General features: G+C 41.1%; 1 non-coding gene across 1 annotated transcript; it reads left to right on the forward strand.

Moving 5' to 3' along the window:
* Positions 1–4,276: 4,276 nt before the first annotated feature.
* LOC138822906 (small nucleolar RNA SNORA8) lies at positions 4,277–4,414 on the forward strand. The gene has a single exon (XR_011370672.1). It is a non-coding gene; the product is annotated as a small nucleolar RNA SNORA8 (small nucleolar RNA).
* The last annotated feature ends 9,619 nt before the right edge of the window (positions 4,415–14,033 follow it).

Raw genomic sequence — 14,033 nt, forward strand, 5'->3', positions numbered from 1 at the left:
CAATCACCTGGGGCAGCCTATGGACAATCTTTGAAAACTGACCCCTGAAGGGGGGATCACAGACTGAAATCACACAGCTGGGGAGGATGTACAGGAATTTTCCCCAGGAGGGACACAACGTTCTCCATTGCTAAGTAGGAAGCACTGTAGCCTTACCAGAGGTCACCAGCCCCAAACCAGTAAAGAAACACCTGTCACCATCAATCATTGAGTAGGCAAAGAATCTCAGGCTCTGAGGTAACTTCCTAAGCATCTGAGGTGACTTCCTAAGCATCAGAGGTGATTTCTTATTCCTCTGAGATCATTTTCCCTTCTGCTGAGGTCACTTCCTCTTCTTCTGAGCTCACTTCCTCTTCCTCTTAGTGTGCTTCCTTTTCCTCAGAGCTCACTTCCTATTTCTCTGAATGTACTACCTCTTCCTCTGAGGTCACTTCCTAAGCATTTGAAGAGCTTCCTCTTCTGCCTCATCATGCCTCCTGCAGACAATGATGGGTCCCCCACAGGTCCCACAGTCACTTTCTCCCTCTGAGGCCACTTCCTCTTCTTCTGAGGCCATTTCCTCTTCCTTTTCCTCAGAGGCCACTTCCTCTTCCTCTGCACTCACTTCCTAACCATCTGGGGAACTTCCTCCTCTGCCCCATCATGCCTCCTTCAGACTGACCAGCCCCCCCGGGGCTTCACTCACTTCTTCCTCTGAGCTCACTTCCTCTGCCTCTAAGGCCACTGTCTCTTCCTCTGAAGTCACTTCCTCACCCACTGAGCTCACTTCTTCCTCTGAACTCACTTCCTCCTCTGCCCCATCACCTTTCACTCAGACTATGACAAGTTCTCCACCCCCAAGACCCTGAGGTCAGTTCTGAGTCCTCTCCACCCACACACCCCCTTGCTCACCTCTACTATTTCCTCTCTCTCTGCCCTGTGCTCACTGTACACACCTTCATCTGGCCCAGCCCAGAAGTTTGGTTCTAAACCCTCTTGTGCCTGGACCTGGTGGAAGTTTCCCCGCTCTCTCTCCCAACCCTTCCAGCGCCTTTATTGGTTTCTTGTGCCACCACTCGCATGACCAGAGTTAAAATCTCTACCACTGATGTCGAGTGAGCCTGAGTTCTTGGGGACCCATGTTGAATTACGGCTAATATTTTTGGGGTGGGCATCCCTGTGAGTCTGGGGATGGACCCAGGAAAAGCACACACTGTGATTTCCTCCTGTTTCATGGGCTAATAAGAAATAATTCTTACTCCATCCCCACCTTGGACTGAACAACGAATGGACCAAAGGGTGTAGTTTGAGTCTAACCCAATCCTCTGCATTCCTAGGTTCTGATGGTTGGGTAAGGAGAGAAATCAGGCTTTGAACCACGATCCTCCAGATTTCAGCCTCCTGAGTAGCTAGGATGGCAGTCGTGAGCCTGGAGTTATTCTGAATAATAATAATAATAATAATAATAATAATAATAATAATAATAATAACTACTCTAAGGTTCTTTTCTAGAATTCAGTTTGTCCAATCATTCCATTGGAATGGGCTGGGCAGGGGACATTGAGTCAATCATCCAAGTAAGAATGATATGTTTAGGATGTGGTTTACTGGATCACTAGGTTAAGTATTGTGGGAGCACAAATTTCAGGAGAAGGGGAGGAGGAGGATGAGGAGGAGGAAGTAGCAAAGCTGGAAGTCAAGATAGATGACCTCGTAGGAGAGGAAAAAAAAAAGCAAAAAACAAAAAACTTCTGGAAAGCAAGGATTGTTCAACTTCCCAGAGGACTATTCTGCTGGAATGGGGTGTATGGGGGTGGGAAGCAGATTCCTGGACAAGTTTCTGCCTGTGAAGGGAAGTCTACCTGTGAGGAAGGAAGTGAGCAGAGAAGAAAGAAATCCCACTGCTTCCTGTCCCACATCATTCTGTCTTTCTTCTTCCCCAAGTGACCCACCCCCCCCAAAAAAAACACTCATTTTGGACACGTGAATTATGACCACAGCCTCCTTCGAGAGCGATTTTTTAATTCCAACCTGGAACATTATACACCCAGAATAAAGGGCTTCCACCAACAGGCTGGGTCCTTATTCCTGGGGACAATAATCTGTAGGGAGAAATTTAAAAAAAGAAGAAAAACAGGACAAGGGAGAAGAAATTAAACAAAAAAAATACAGGATTATGGAAAGAGGTTTGATTGGACCAAGGCCAGGGCTCTTAGGGGAAGGATTTCAATTTCAGGATTTGGGGGTATTCTGGAGGGAAGAGGATCCTGGAAACTCGCCTGTTTCCAGGATGTGTTGGAAGCTGGAAACCAGAGGTTCCTCTCGGGCGAGCTTCTCCTCAGTCAGACTCTGTCCCTTTTCTTTTTTTTTTTCTTTTTTTTTTAATTTAATTTTATTTGTGAACATAGTGTACAGAGGGGTTACAATTACATGGGCAGGATAATGTGTACATTTCTTACCAAGCATTGCAGCCTCCTCCTTTTGTTTACCCTTCACGTCCCTTCCCAGCCTCCCCCCTCCTCCCCAATCCCAATCCTTCTCCTTCCCCTCCACTCCCCCCCCACACCGATGTTGTAAAGCTCGTTTTGGACATGACAAGGAAATCAGGAAGATGCATAATTCAAAGTTGTGCTATATTTAAGGCTCAATGTAGTAGTGTCCAGGCTAGAGCTGAAGAACCTCAGGTACAGTAATCCAGGGCCCTGAGTTCAAAACACACTATGGCCCTGGGCTTTTTGTGCTCAAGATTAGCATTCTACCATTTTTACTCTGGGTCCTGGGCACTGTCCCCTAGCTTCTTCAGATCCAGGCTGGTGCTCAGTACCACACTGAACCACAAATATGGCAGGACTTCCAGTTTGCCCATGATCCTCTAGATGTCAGCCTCCTCCTGAGTAGCTGGAATGACAGGCATGAGCCACAGGTGACTGGCTCTCATTACTTCTCTTATTAAGTGTAACTCCCCTGTTCAATGCATTTACAATGAAAATTTAAAACAACAAAACAAAACATTACCCTAGGGCACAGAATGTGGTACAGTGGTACAGTGCTTTCCTAGCATTCATGAAGCCCTGAGTTCAATTCCTCATTATAACACATACACACACACACACACACAGAAGCCAGGAGTGGTGCTGTGGCTAAAGTGGTAGAATGCTCAGCCTTGAGCAAAAAAGAAGCTCTGGGACAGCACGCTCAGGGTCCTGAGTTCAAACCCCAGGACTGTTGTCATGTTGGAGACCATTCTATTTCAGAATGTTCAATGACTGTTTATCTGCAGGAAAATTTGCATTTGTCTTCACCGCTTGGATCACTCATTAGGAGAGCTCAAAAGGGAGATGTAGTCAATCCACCGACAGGGAATAGGCTTTCCTTCGTCTGCTGAGTTTAGGTGGGATGATCATTTCCAGGGTGGGTAGCTAGGTGACACAAACCCATGATGGCTGAGTGTGTGTGTGTGTGTGCATGTGTGTGTATGACACACAGCTCCCTATCTGGTGTGTTATACAAATCAATGTGCACGTGACAGAGTCAGAACTTTTGCAGGAGAAACATGGATTTCTGTTGGGGGACGGTCCCTGAGAAATCCATTCTGATTCCTCTACTTCCACAACAAAGGTTGAGCTCATGGGCCACTGGGATCATGTGTGTGGTCTGTCCTCTTTATCCACGTTCTGGTTGTAGAAGACCATGGTGCCTCTGCCTTGCTCCACCACCTAGAAATAGTTCTTCCTAAAGTCTTCAATGGGTGAGGGGTGGCTGGGAGGGATGGATCAGGATCAGCTCAGGTCCCCCTTCCTAGTCTGGTTGGACTAGAATTTACAGATGCCCATGTTCATTGCTCGCTACTGTGACATGCTAAATATGGACATCTCTTGTGATGGAAGTCATGAGATTGCTCCCCTAGCACTGCTACCGGTGTCTTTAATGCAGTGACATGGATCTTTGCAAAACTTGCTTCCTAGGTAAACTTCATAGAAATGAGTATGCCATACTCAATAGTAATAATTGTTATTATCTTATGTGATCTTGCCACTTAAAAACTTCACATTGGGGCTGGGAATGTGGCTTAAGGATAGAGTGCTTGCCTCTCATGCATGAAGCCCTGGGTTCGATTCCTCAGAAAAACAGAAAAAGCTGGAAGTGGTGCTGTGGCTCAAGTTGTAGAAGGCTATCTTTGAGCACAGAGAGGCTCAGGGAGAGTGCCCAGGCCCAGAGTTCAAACCCCACGACATATATATATATATATATATACATATATATATATATATACACACACACACACACACACTTACATTACACTGTATGGTATTTGCATTCAGCAATACCTCCTGCTGATATGTTCAAAGGACAGTGCAATAGAAACTCAATATCTGGCATCGTTGGTTTTCTTGGCTTTGTCCATGGTAAACCTGGTATTTCTATTGATACAATATATGCAGTTTGACAATTCATATTGATAATACTTAGGATAACTGATCTTTTCAGCAAATGCTTTTCTTTCTCTAGGCAGGCATTCAGCAGTTGAATCAAGCTGTTGGACTTAAAAAGTGATCCCAAAATTTGCTTGCAAAATGACATTTCAAAGAATTTAGGTGTGTCATCAGTAATTCTGTAATAGTGCTAAAAGAAGCCCCAATAAAAGATTTGTGGCAGGGCTGATCAGAGTTTCTGCTTTTGGTTGGCCATTTGAACATAGCCACTAGATTTTGGCCTCCCGAGCAGTGAAATGGCTGGCTTGAAAATTGTTTGCTTCAAAAAGGGCTCCCTTAGATTTCAAGAGAAATCTTGAGCATCAGTTTGATGGGCAGTGAAGGAATTACAACATGTAAAAATGATTAAATAAAAATTTATTGACTTCAAATAAAAAATATACATACACACATATATGTATGTGTATATATGTATGTATGTATGAATATATGTAAACTTTAAAAAAATTTTAGGGGGAAGATGGCAGAGGAGAAGCTGGAATCTGAACAAGCTCTTGCATAGAAAGCAGTTTTAGAGTTCCAGTGAACAGTCCTAAGCCAGAGAATCACACCAAGTGTGCCATCACAGGACAGAGAGTTAGGCAAGAGAGGGGAAGCCAAGGCAAGGAGACACATCTGAGCGCTTGCCAGCAGCCGCCACGGTGGTGGCAGGGTCGCGGCGGCAACTGCAGGGCACCCATACCTGAGCCACAGAGAGTCCGGGACGAAGGAGCCAGACGCAGTGGGGGAGCAGATTCTACTCAACACCAGCAAGAACTGAAAAGGGGCGGACATCTTCATCCTGCAGTTTGCAGACCAGAGACGACCCAGGATCCAAGACTCGGCGTGAGTACAAGCCTGACATCCTCACTCCATCTCAGGGAGCAGAGGAGGGAAGGCCACCCCTTCCCCCCCAGCAACAGTGATCTCCATCTTGGATACCTACAAAGCTCAGAGGAGCTGCTAGCTCCAACTCAGGCCTTGGAATAAAATGAGTCATTGAGCAGGTCACAAGAACTTAACGGCAAAGTGACCTGCCAGACTCAGCTCCATCCAGGGAAAAGTCACCCAGCTCAGGCGCCAGCCATAAGAGTGGCTTTCCGCTCTGGATAACCAGAGCCAGAGGCTGCCCCTCCCTCTAGCAGCCTCCACAATCAATTGAAATACAGAAACCCTGAGAATGGCTCCAGGCTGGGCGCTGTGAGTTTTTCACAAAATAGCCCGAGGGAAAAGCAACTGTTTGTTGAAAGGCCTCAACTCTACCCAGAACCTAGTCTCATCACTGCATCCCCCTCTTTTGTGATTCTCAAAGCAGATCACCCTCTCAGAAAACTAACCAGGGAGGGGGATCTCAAAATCTTGGGTAAAACAGAGCATTTTTCTGCCTGTTCGAACAAACTGACTTAAGAAAACAATAAAGCCACAGGACCTCAAGCTGACCAGAGACTCCAACAAGAGGCTGGTTACAGACAAAAAGGAGATACAGGATTCTTCCCACCCCTCCCAAAAAAATAAAAAAAAAATCAAAGAACTTTTTTTTTCTTCTTCTTCTTCTTTTTTTGGTACCTTATATATTTATAATTGTTTTTTTCTAAAACTTTTATTAATCTTTAATTTTTTCCTTTTTTGAATAAAATTGTTTTCCAGAAACTTTTTTTTCTCTTATAATTTTTATTTTAGGAATACGTGAATGTGCGTTTTCCTATCTTTTCTTGTCTTCTTTCTCTTTTTCTTTCTTTTTTTAATTATCTTTTTGTTTTTTGTTTAGCTCTACTGACCTTCTGATCTTTATTTCTCCCCTTTTTTATTCTTTTCACCTTTTCCTCTCTTTTGTTCTGCTTTACGTGACTTAACTCTTGTCCTGCACATCCTCAGATAAACCCTTACTTAACAAGTAGACCCTATCCCCCATTGTGTACACACTTAATCCACAAATTTATTACTCAATTCAAAACCTCTGAGACTTAAATTCCTTAATAGCAGTACTACCTCTTTATACCTATATAATATTTTAAGCATTTTGTTAATTTTTTCACAACTCCTCTATGTCCCTCCCCTTCTCTCAATATATTCACATTCCTCTCTAAATAGCTTGTCTTTTTTTTTCTCCATAATAATATTAATTTTTACGTTTCTATTTTTTTTGGTCTCTTTTCATTTCCCTTTCCCTTTCTTCTTTTTCTCTCTCTCTCTACATGCATCCTACCCAACCTATTTCCTACATTGAGATTAGGACATAGTTAACTCTCCCTGTGCCTCCCCACACCAATCTATTCCTATTTTTTACCCACATCTCTCCCTAACCCTAATAATTTCTGGTTTCCAAATACTTCTCTGTGGTTCAAAGCCCATTAACATATAGTTGTTTGATGTTGAATAGATGTATCTGTTGAAATAGATTGTATCTGTAGACTATTGACTGTACAAATGCAAACTCTGGTTTATGGTTGTCTTAAGATAGGGTTCTAGCACAAAACTGGTGCTATTTTCATCTCAAATGGTCAGAGTAAGCCGGAAAAACACAAGAAAAATGGCAAATCCTGGTATCTTAATTCCCAATCTTGATAATCAGGGGAAAGAACAGATAATAAATGATCCAGAGGAGAGTTCCCAAATAGCTCTACAAACACTGCTGGCAAACATGACAAATGAAAAGTTTGACAACTTACAAAGGACTCTGTATGAGCATGATAGGGAGAGAGAGGAGGCATCCCAAAAGTTTATACAGGAATATCATAAGTGTGAGGAAGCTACTCAAAAACTGATAGAGGATTTGTGTGAGCAGCTTGAGAATACTCAAAGAGAAAGGGATGAATAGCGTGAGCAGGCTGAGAACACTCAAAGAGAACTGCAGGAATCCCACGAACGCGAGGAAGCTAATCAAAGAGTAATACAGGAATTGAGAGACCAGGTAGAGAACACACAAAGATCACTAAAGGCATTCATGGAATCCATTAACAAAGAGCTGAAGGAAGGCAGGGAGACCACAAAGGGAATGCTGAATGGAACCCAACAGAAGGAATAGGAGTCCAAAGAAACCATAACCAATCAACTAAGTGATTTGAGAACAAACACTGAACACCAAATTAAGGAAGTAAAGAAATTCATACAAGACCTAAAACAGAGCTTCAACAAAGAATTTGAAGCCATCAAAGCTGACCAATTAGAAGGAAAAGAGATTTAAAAAAAAAACAAAGTAGAGAGTATTGACAGCAGGTTAGACCATGCAGAAGATCGAATCTCAGGGATTGAAGACAGCCTAGATATTATAGAGAAAGAACATACAACCATCCAAGACAAGTCCAAGAAATATGATAGATCTATCCAACACCTGGAAGACACCATCAGAAGGCCTAAATTAAGGATAATGGGCGTAGAGGAGCACCTAGAAATAGAAGTTAATGGTCTACGAAATTTGTTTAACAGGATCTTAGCAGAGAACTTCCCAAACATACAAAAAGATAGGACTTTTCAGATACAAGAAGCTTTTAGAACCCCAAATAGACCAGACCAGGATAGGACATCTGACCGTCACATTATAATCCACACAGGATCAACTCAAACCAAGGAAAAGATCCTTAAAGCTGTCAAGGAGAAACGGTTAACCACTTATAAAGGGAAATCAATTAGAATCACCTCAGATTTCTCAGCAGAGACAATCAAAGCAAGAAGAGCCTGGAATGATGTATGCCATGCCCTAATAACAAACAACTATCAACCAAGAATACTGTACCCAGCTAAACTCTCCTTCATAACTGAAGGCCAAATAAAAACCTTCCATAGCAAAGAAAAATTGAAACAATACATCTCCACCAAACCAGCCATACAAAAGATTCTTAAAGATGTCCTACACATAGAAAACCAACAAGACCACAATAAAGGCCAAGAAACTGCACCCAAACTGAGAATCCAAGAACCATAGGAAGAACCCAGTTTTCGCAGCCCCCAAGAAGGTGGATAACATGGCAGGAACTCCCAAATACCTCTCAGTCCTATCTTTTAACGTTATCGGACTGAACTCTCCAATTAAGCGACATAGACTGTCTACTTGGATTAAAAAACAAGACCCTTCTATCTGCTGCCTGCAGGAGTCACATCTTGCCCGTAAAAACAAACACATTTTCAATGTTAAAGGCTGGAACAAAATCTACCAAGCAAACGGCCCCCATAAACAGGCGGGAGTTGCAATCCTAATATCAGATAAAATAGACTTCAAATTAAAATTCGTTGGAAGAGATAAAGAAGGTCGCTACATACTAATTAAAGGATCTCTCCTTCAGGAGGATATTACAATTCTAAATATCTATTCGCCAAACAAGGGAGCACCCAAATTTATCAAAGAAACACTACTTTCCCTCAAATCCCATATAGATCCAAAGACATTAATTGTTGGGGATTTTAACACACCACTCTCCCCACTAGATAGATCAACTCAGCAAAAACTCAACAGAGAAACCGCAGATCTAAACAGCTGCATAGATCAACTAGACTTAACAGACATTTACTGCACATTTCACCCAGCAGTATCAGAATACACGTTTTCTTCAGCAGCACATGGAACGTTTTCTAAAATAGAACACATTTTAGGCAACAAAGCAAACTTGTCTAAATTCAGAAACATTGAAGTTATACCTTGCATTCTCTCTGACCACAAGGGAATAAAATTAGAACTCAACAGCAAAAGCCACCAAAGAAAGTCCGGTATCACATAGAGGCTGAACAACATACTGCTGAATCATGAGTGGGTCATGGAAGAGATTAGAAAGGAAATTTAAATGTTCTTGCTATTCAACAAAAATGAACACACAAATTACCAGCTCCTCTGGGACACAGCAAAGGCAGTACTCAGAGGCAAGTTTAAAGCTCTGAGCTCCTACATCAACAAATTGGAGAGATCTGAATCTAACAATTTAATGACACATCTTAACCTCCTTGAAAAAGAGCAGCAAGATAAACCCCAATCCATTAGACGGAAAGAAATGATTAAAATTAAATCAGAATTAAATGAATTAGAATCCAAAAAAGCTATAGAAAGAATCAATAAAACAAAGAGTTGGTTCTTCGAAAAACTTAACAAAATGGACAGACCCTTTGCAAGTCTTATAAGAAAAAGAAGAGAACACACACAAATTAATAAACTAAGAGAGGAGAATGAAAACATCACCACGGAAACAACCAAGATTCAGAACATTATAAGGGAATACTTCTCAAAACTTTATGCTAATAAGTTTGAGAACTTGAAAGAAATGGAGCTTTTCCTAGCAAATATTGATATGACAAAACTAAATCAAGATGAGTTAAACTATCTTAACAGGCCGATATCAAGCATTGAAATAGAAACAGCAATAAGAGACCTCCCAGCTAAGAAAAGTCCAGGACCAGATGGTTTTACAGCGGAATTTTACAAGGCCTGCTCACACCAATACTCCTCCAGCTCTTCAATGAAATTGAAAGAGAAAGCTCACTACCGAACACATTCTATGAAGCCATCATAACCCTCATCCCAAAACCAGGCAGGGACTCATCAAAGAAAGAGAACTATAGACCAATTTCTTTGATGAACTTTGATGCAAAACTTCTCAACAAAATTTTGGCCAATCGACTTCAACAATTCATCCATAAATCATACACCACGATCAAACAGGATTCATTTCAAGGATGCAAAGCTGGTTCAATATATGCAAATCAATTAATACTATTCATCAAATAAACAAGAGCAAGGATAAGAACCACATGGTTATCTCAATAGATGCAGAAAAAGCATTCGACAAGATCCAACACCCCTTTATGATGAAGGTTTTGGAAAAATTAGGAATCCATGGAACATTCCTCAATACAATAAAGGCTGTATATGACAAACCTACAGCCAGCATTATACTCAATGGTGAAAAACTACAGCCATTTCCTCTTAACTCAGGAACAAGACAAGGATGTCAATCTCTCCACTTCTCTGCAATCTAGTATTAGAATGCCTAGCCACAGCAATAAGACAAGATGCAGACATAAATGTGATCCAAAGAAGGAAAGAAGAAATAAAACTCTCCCTCTTTGCAGATGACATGATCTTGTATTTAAAGAATCCCATAGACTCCACTCCCAAATTACTCAAGTTGATTCAAAACTTTGGCATAGTAGCAGGTTATAAAATTAACCCCCCAAAATCAATGGCTTTTCTGTATGCCAACAATGAGAAAAGTGTGGCTGAAATTAGAAAATCAAATCCATTTGTAATAGCCCCACAAAAAATAAAATACCTAGGAATTAACTTAACCAAAGAAGTGAAGGACTTCTATGATGAAAACTTTAAAACCTTGGAAAAGTAAATCAACACAGAACTTAAAAAATGGCAAAACTTCCCATTCTCCTGGATTGGAAAGAATAACATCGTGAAAATGGCAATACTTCCCAAGGCTATCTTCAAATTCAAAGCAATACCTATCAAAATTCCAACCTCATTCTTCAAGGAAATAGAAGAGGCAATCCAAAAATTCATATGGAACAATAAAGACCCCAAATAGCAAAAATGCTACTCAACGGAAAGAACACTGCTGGAGGAATATCAGTACCAAATTTCATACTCTACTATAAAGCCATAGTAATCAAAACAGCTGGGTATTGGCATAAGAACAGACTTCAGGACCAATGGAATAGAATTGAAAACCCAGAAATGAACCTACAGACCTATAGCCATCTAATCTTCGATAAAGGAGCTAAAACAATAGAATGGAAGAAAGACAGCCTCTTCAGTAAATGGTGCTGGCAAAATTGGTTAACTACATGTAGAAAACTAAAGCTAGATCCTTATATATCACCCTGCACCAGAATCAACTGCAAATGGATCAAAGACCTTGAACTCAAAGCAGACACTCTGAAAACATTACAGGATGGAATAGGAGAAACCCCATGTCTCCTTGGTTCAGGCCGAAATTTTCTGAATAGAGACCTGGAAACACAACAAATCAAAGAAATGTTGGACAAATGGGATTGCATAAAGTGGCAGAGCTTCTGCATGGCCATACAATGGACAAGGGTCTCATATCTAATATATACTTGGAACTCAAAAAATTAAACCCTCCAACAACAAATCCTCAAAGGAAAAACTGCCCAATAAATATGTGGGCGAAAGACTGAAAGAGAAACTTCTCTGAAGAAGAAAGAAGCATGGCCAATAGACACATGAAGAAATGTTCAACATCCCTAGCCATAAAAGAAATGCAAATCAAAACAACTTTGAGATATCTCCTCACTCCAGTTAGAATGGCAAAAATCAAGAACTCTAACAACAACAGATGCTGGAGGGGATGTGGACAGAAAGGAACCTTACTTCATTGTTGGTGAGAATGTAAACTTGTTCAACCACTTTGGAAAGCAGTATGGAGGTTCCTCAAAAGACTTCACATAGAGCTCCCCTACGACCCAGCAATCCCACTTTTGGTCATTTTCCCAAATGTTTACAAACAAGACCACACTAAAGCTACCAGCACAACTATGTTTATTGCAGCATTATTTACCATAGCTAAGATATGGAACCAACCCAGATGCCCCTCAGTAGATGAATGGATCAAGAAAATGTGGTATATATACACAATGGTATTTTATGCATCCATCAGAAAGAATGACATTGCCCCATTTGTTAGGAATTGGAAAAACTTGGAAAAAATTATATTAAGTGAAGTAAGCCAGGCCCAAAGAAACATAGGTCCCATGGTTTCCTTTATTTGCAATATCTAGTATATGTATGAGTCAAGCGGAAAAGGTCAGATAATGTGATGTCAGGAAAATGAACCTTTAGATATGTATTTTAATGTTTTTTTCTATCATGCATGTGTTTCCAATGCATTTATAAGATTATCTCTTTGTTGCATTGTATGTCCCTCCCCCACAGTATAAACCCTGCTTTCACTATATTTGATGTCAGTATAACTTGTGGAGGAGATGGGGAAAAACCAGTTGTTTAAGGATACAGGTGGACCTGTTGCAACAATGAGAAGTACAAGTTGTCATGTCCAAAACGAGCTTTACAACGTCGGTGTGGTGGGGGGGATAGGGGGGAAGGAGAAGGATTGGGATTGGGTGGGGGAGGGGAAGGCTGGGAAGGGATGTTAATTGTAAACAAAGAAGGAGGCTGCAATGCTTGGTAATAAATGTATGCATTATCCTGCCCATGTAATTGTAACCCCTCTGTACAGTATGTTCACATATAAAATAAAATAAAATAAAATAAATGTACTCACTATCTTGTCCATGTAATTGTCACCCCTCTGTACAGTATTTTCACAATAAATAAAAAGAATCTGTGGTATATATACACAAAAAAATTCTTTAGTACATTTGACTTTTATGCACTGAAGCAAAGTACACTGACAATGTTGAACATTGTGGCTTCTTGTCTGTTGATCTTATAGTAAAAGATACAGCCCCTGCCCTGATGTACTGTTAGTATAAGAGTGATGTGTTGAGTAATAAATAAGTAGTGCAGACTTATTCTAGAAAAATTTGGTAGTATAGCAGCACTTCTATACTATTTCTGTCATGGAGGAGATGGGATAAGTACTGGTTTTTGGAGAAAGTCACAGTCAGGTGATATGAACTAAATGCTACAGAGGGTAGAACAAGCCAAGTACAGAAGTGAGCATCTAGAAGGAATTTAGGTAGACACACTTGAGTGACTGTCCGACTAAGTGATGGATTAAGACCAGCAGAGCTCAGGTTGTGAGATCCCAAGATGCTAGGTTTAGTCATTTGAAGTCTGCAGAGAATGAGGGAGACATTAACAAGGTCTCAAGGAGGAAAGCATGTCTGTGTCAGTCTCACTTAGGAATCAGTCTCAGTAGTCGCAAAGGCATTGGAGTCAGGGCCAGGTTCATGGTAGTGAGAATAGAGGCGATAAAATATGATGTATATAGCAGAGTCCAAATCAAGTTGGAGATGCCATGGAGTAAGGAAGAGGCAAGAGCAGCCTGTCTCGTGCCTTTAATTCCCTCTTACTCCCTTGTCACATTGTCTTCTGATCATTCTGCAGTGCTTGCTAGCAGAGGCACCAACAGATGCTTAACTCATGTCAAAAGAGAGTCATGGGAGAAATCTCACAAATCTACCCGGGGGCTTTTGTTTGCCAAACAGCAATCATGCTAGGAACTGATTTTTGCAGTATGACATTGTCCAGCACCTCTTTGCTGAGAATATAATTTTTTTAATAATTGTATTGTTATTATTAAGTTGTTAAGGGGTTATCATTTCATGAAAATGTCATTTATGCACTCAGTTATCAGGACAGAGCTAACTGGTCCCCAGAAGATATGTGTGGACTCTGCCCTCCTGAACAATAGATGGGAGCAGCTGTAGTGTTTGGATTGATTTTTGTGGCCCTTCTCCAAGCATTCTGTTCCATCCACTTCACACTGATCATTTCTGTCTAGGTGGAGTGAAGCCTGAAGGCCATGGAGATGACCATAAAATGTTCAACATGGAGTTTACCTGTGACCACTGCCAGGGTTTGATCATAGGCCGAAGAATGAACTGCAATGTGTGTGATGATTTTGATCTTTGATATGGATGCTATGCAGCAAGGAAATATTCCTA

The sequence above is a fragment of the Dipodomys merriami genome, unplaced genomic scaffold (assembly GCF_024711535.1).
Source record: "Dipodomys merriami isolate MVZ:Mamm:240054 unplaced genomic scaffold, mDipMer1.0.p SCAF_117, whole genome shotgun sequence".
Lineage (NCBI taxonomy): Eukaryota > Metazoa > Chordata > Mammalia > Rodentia > Heteromyidae > Dipodomys > Dipodomys merriami.